General features: G+C 38.7%; 1 pseudogene; it reads right to left on the bottom strand.

Annotated features, from left to right (window-relative positions):
- Positions 1 to 875: 875 nt before the first annotated feature.
- Positions 876 to 5,478, bottom strand: LOC109200048 (uncharacterized; annotated as a pseudogene).
- Between the last annotated feature and the right edge of the window lie 212 nt (positions 5,479 to 5,690).

Genomic DNA, 5,690 nt, shown 5'->3' on the forward strand with positions numbered 1-5,690 from the left:
GTTTCATCTTTATTCCTCTGAAGCAGCTGCATTATAACCAATCTGCTCCTTTGTGCCCGTTTAAAACACACTGTTAGACTTTTTATCTCCACTTTACGGTAACATACTGGCATCACTGTTGCCAGTGTCATACCGTGACGCCGTATTACTGCAGCTTACCGTTCTGCAGGATGATACCATTTTTTGCTGTTGTGGTATAATACTCTTGGACAAGTTATGGTAACGCACCGTAGCTTTTTTTACGGTATCTCACTGGCGTCACTGTCGCCAGTGAGATACCATTATGTCGTTATGTCGTAAATTACGTCAACAAAGTAACGTCATACTGTGATTAAGAAATTGGTATACTACCGTTTATTCACCGTATGTCACTGCAAGCCCGCTGCAAGGTAATAAACTGCAATATATTTGCCAGCAACTTACCGTTATCATATAACTATATTACCAGTACCAAAAATATTCATCTCTGCTAGAGGATACCGTGTTCCTACAGGCGGTCATTTACTGATTTACACGTCGTAATTTAAGGAAACAGTAACATACTGTAAGAGACTGCAGGGTTCAAAAAATTGTATTGTATTAAAAAAGGTACTATTTATTTATTTATAATTATATAAAAACATATATACACCCACTAAAGATCGATTGATCGAGATAGATAGATAGATACAAAATAATTCATGTGCTTCACACCACTTTTTATTTCTGTTCTGATTTTTCCCTGCTGAAATACACATTTCCAAAATCAAAAACTGAAAAGAACTGAAAACATATTTTCATCGAGGAAGCACTTGTTTTTACTAAACCATGTAATCCATTATTTTCTCAGATGGTTGTACAAACAATAACGATATTATGTCATATCCATATCATGGCAAACAACATATGCTCAGGTGTTGGGTTTTCTCAGTTATATTTTGTAGGGTCTTAAACCTACAATGTGAAGTGCCTTGGCATTCATTTTGTTGGCACCATACAAATAAACTGAATTGTAATGAATATAATATCAAGCCCCACACCTCTGCCTCTATATATACACTTTGTCCAAAATACTGGCTCACACCACCAAATCAATGCACGAAGCAGGGTCCACAAGGACATGGATGAGCGTGTGTGGTGTGAAGGAACTTGACTGACCTGCACTGAACCCTGATCTTGCTTTGTCAACTGAGTTCATTGATTTGTAGGGTGAGCCAATACATGTGACAATTAAAGTGTAAGTAGCTGAAATAATTTTTAACAAACGGGTAAAAGAAGGAAAAAAAAAAATCAAAACTGTTGCACTCAAAAAACCTATTGGACAGAGACAGATTCTTGCAAGATGGCAGGAGAGCTTGTCTTCATTGATGTTCGTCTTGTGTAAATGTCCAGAAAGCATGGGCCATGGACCGTCTGTGGAGACACAGGTAACAACACATTGGTCACTTAAATTATGCAAGAAATTCACGAAAATGGCAGAAACAGTTACCTAATTTGAAGTTTTCCACTCAAATTCAGTAAGCCGCTGGAGGAAAGTTGTGACATGAGGGTTAATGTGAACAACCTTTCGCTTCACAGTGGTCCCAGTCTTTCTGCTTGTCCCAACCTTGGAGGTACATTTTGTTCCCTCCTCAGGTTTTATCCTTACAAAAAACCTTAAAGCATGCCACAATAAATAGTAACATTGAGTTGTGATGTGAAAAAATGACCTACTTAGGGATAATTTATTCATCATCTATCACAATTAGCTACCTGTACAAACATACCTCTGAATTAGTTCCAATGTTGCACACGCTGACTCCTGGTATTCCAGGTTCAATACATAGAATGAACCAAAGAAGACTGACATCGCATCAGCAAAGGTGTTCTCTTTGTCCAGCTCAACAATTACACGCCCCTCTGCACTCACCATCCAGCAGGTGGTGGTCATTGAACTTTGTCCTTAAATGTATAGGGGCAACATGTTGTCATTATGCAACATAAAATAATTTCAATACTTCACTTCTTCACACTGTAGATAGTCATAAAGTAAATAGCTACGTACAGTTAATTATTAATGGCCTTATGTACATAAGTCCATTTTAGCATATTAGAATTGTACATAATTGGGAATTATTCTGCACATTAAACACACCTAACAAAGAGTCAGCCCAATTAAATTACCGGAGATGAATCAACTGTATGGTTATTTTGGAGCTTATAGTTTGTGCTGCTGTTAAACTTTACAGTATTGACTTCAGTATTTCTGCTGTTGGTGTAGCTAGACTACTATGTTGATTAGTAATATGTAATGTGAAATTTGATATTGCTACCTTGCTGGGTTCACTGAGACACATGTCCAACAACCTTGGTTTATAAAGGAAATTACAGAAATTTGAGCTAACATAACAGAGACTGGATACCTGTGTCCACGAAAAGCTCCTGTGCCAAACAGAAATTTTAATATGGTTTAATCAGCTCTATTTCATGAGTGACTTCTTACCAAGCATAATCAGCCTTGGAGCGATTGGCAGGTTGCTCTCTGCTTCAAGGGACATCCTGGTAGATGTTTCCTGCCAGAAAAAGGACAAGGACATTTTATGTAACAAAAAACAAAACAAAAACAGGACAGCAAGCAACAGCATTAAACATAGAGCTGTATAAAAAAAAGCTTACATCTGCTAAGACAAAGAGGGAGTCTTCATCTTCCTTGTAATACTTCATCATGAGAAATATGGCTGCTGTGCCAACCTTGTTGTTGGTCAAAACTCCCTCACTTTCTATCTGCTGGATGAGTGTCCTTATACCAAGGTTCCATTTAAGCTTCTGGCTGGAGAAATAGTTAATAATCCTTCTGCCTTTGGTTATGAGGGCCTGACTTAAGCGCTCACTGATATCGATGCCTGTGAGTTCGTGGTTCGAAAGACCTTTCCGAGTAAACAAGAACGGCCACTGCTCCTGAATTTCAGCTACTGAAAGTGAGGGACAAATGTTGATAAGCTGCCGCTGAGAAATATATGTGAGGCACATGAAGTCATCCACATCAGGTCTCTCCACAGCTCCAGGTCCTTCTGAATTAAAAATTGTTAACAAGATGTGCTTCTTTTCCTCTAAAGAAGCTGGCGTTTCCCCCTCAGGAAGTTCAACTGGCTGCCAATTTATACAACCATAGATATCAAACAAGGCATATAACTTTTTTAGGTGGGGTTGCACTACTGTTGGGACTGCAGTCTTCCTCATTCCTGGTTCTCTTTGTTTGACGAAATCTGTGTTGTATTATCTCGAATAACATGTTCAACTCTAGATTTGATGCTTCTTAGTAGTGAATAATGTCCACAACCCAGTCTTTCTCCCTTTTCAGTAAAATCTGCAAATGTTTGAGGGTATCTGTTTACAATGATTTTAGCAACTTCTTCACAAGATGCACGTTTACGGTTCCTGCAGTGAACTTGCATGGCCTCCACAACAAGTCTAACCATACTTCTCCTGTCCTCTGGATGAGCTCTGTCTCCTCTTGTGATTGCATGCGACAGTCGGAGTGGAAATCTTTCCCAAGGAATCTGTAAGTGTGAGACCCAAGAGCTGGAGTAATGGTTGTACATAGTGGTGGACCTGGAGGAGGAGGGGTGAGGTGGATGGCTTGATGTTTCAGCTGATGCAGCAGGGCAAGGCTCCAGAGTAATGGTGTCATTCAGGTTCTCTGGTCTGTTGCCGTCTAAAAAAATAAATAAATAAAGATCATTGGAAAAGTTACCTTAAAAAGCTACTATGTCAACAAATATGTCCTCACTAAAAGATGAACCCTTCAATTAGGACTGAGTAGTAACGGCAAGGCAGTTTTTGGGGACCTTGTCTGAAGATGAAACGAAGCAATCCCAGGACTGCAAAAGAAGTACAAACTCAAGGTCTTTTCAATGCAAGACCTTGAGTCAATATATTTGACAGTATGTCACAATTTCAAACCCTTAGTTGTACCACTACCAATGAAAGGTTAATGGTGTTAGATTTAGTGTCTACTTTTGTTTATGTTTTCTGTGTTAAGTATCTACCAGACAATGTGAGCCCCAAAACGCTCTTCAATATTATACTGTCAAAGTACATGTGTAGTATGGTGAAGAGAAAAAAAAAGCTAATCAAGCTAATCAGTGACATATGAGTCTATGAGTGACCTTCAAATCATAGACTCAAGTCTATGAGTTGTACAGAACCTACACAAACCTCCTTTAAATGCAAGAAGCAGTTTACGTAGTAGTTTACTCAGATATATATATAGTCCTCTATGAAAAAAGTTATTGATTGATTTTGTCCACTTCTGCTTGTGGAATATTAAATGAAGACAGTTTATCAGACAGTATTGCAAGAACATTGTGCATTGCACAGCTGAGAAGATCCTGAAATTCCTCTATGATGCTCTGTATAGTGCTGGTTGGTAAGAGCATTTTAGCCTGCATTACACAAAGCCAACTGTCTCCCAATAGATTAACTGTGTCCTGTCCTTGTATTATGGCAAATTCCCCAATTTTTTGTTGCCTTGACTGCTGAACTGTCTACTTATGCTTTCGAGAAATACGGCTGGAAAATGATGTTCGGACACTGAAGTATTTAGAGCAATCTTCAAATGGACATAATACTTTTTTCCCCGTCTTTGATGTGAAATCTGAGATGGGCACAGAGTTGTACAGTTTCGTGCAGCATACCCACATCCAGGAACTTGACAGCTGAGGTCACCAGTGAACTTATAAAACTCCTCCTCAGTGGTCTCCCTTCTTGTTCTGTGATTCCTATGCATATGTGAATGAAAGGTGGAAAATGCTCTGAAAGTGGCAGGACAGTTCTCAGTTCCACAAGAAATCCTATAGTTAGCTACATGTTTGTGGCTTTTAACATGCAAACTGAACAATATAGATTTGTGTGCACGGAAGCCACATAATTTATAAATACACATAGTTGCAAAAAGTTCAATGACCAATTACCTTTCCTAAATGAAAAAAACCCAGAAAGAAAAATAAGAGTATTGTCAATAGGGACCAATTCCCAGTTTTTACATGATCAAAATTAATAACAAAAGGCTTCAATAAACAGAAAATGTGTGCCGACAAAAGACCAGAGAGCAGTGCACAAAAATGAAAAGATATTTGAGCTCGACGCTTTAATGGGTTTAACATGACTTAGCCAGCACTCCGCACCGTACAGGTAGTACAAGCACACCTGAAAACACTGACCAGCTAACAGCTTTAAGCGTTTGGGCGCAATCTCGTTAGTTCAACGATTCACCTTTACAAACGTCCAACTTTCTATCAAGTCTCATAAATCCATCGGCAACTATTACCGAACTAGTCTTTTGAGTCTCCACATTCAGAGATATTGATATTTTGTCTTAGCATTTGAATGAAAATAACCTGGCACGGTAGCTTAAAGGTCAAAACAAACAGTAATAAGAACGCATTTCTGACTTCTCTCAAATAAGTGAAAAAACACTTACCTTCAGACTGATTAGCTGGTGTCAATCCAACTTTAATGTTTCCCATGTCAATCGTTTTTAGGGAAAAAGTGTTAAGTTTAGTTGTTTCATTTACTTTTGAGATACTCCCGCATGGACGAGAAATTTGGAGTCTAGCAGAGTTGTCACGAATAGCATACGATCTTCAGATATAATCCAATCAACTGTGCATTTAGCCTGACTGAACTCCATCCAGTTACCTCTGACTACTTCTAAGTTGCACATGTTAACG

Source organism: Oreochromis niloticus, unplaced genomic scaffold, assembly GCF_001858045.2.
Source record: "Oreochromis niloticus isolate F11D_XX unplaced genomic scaffold, O_niloticus_UMD_NMBU tig00002504_pilon, whole genome shotgun sequence".
NCBI classification, from domain to species: domain Eukaryota; kingdom Metazoa; phylum Chordata; class Actinopteri; order Cichliformes; family Cichlidae; genus Oreochromis; species Oreochromis niloticus.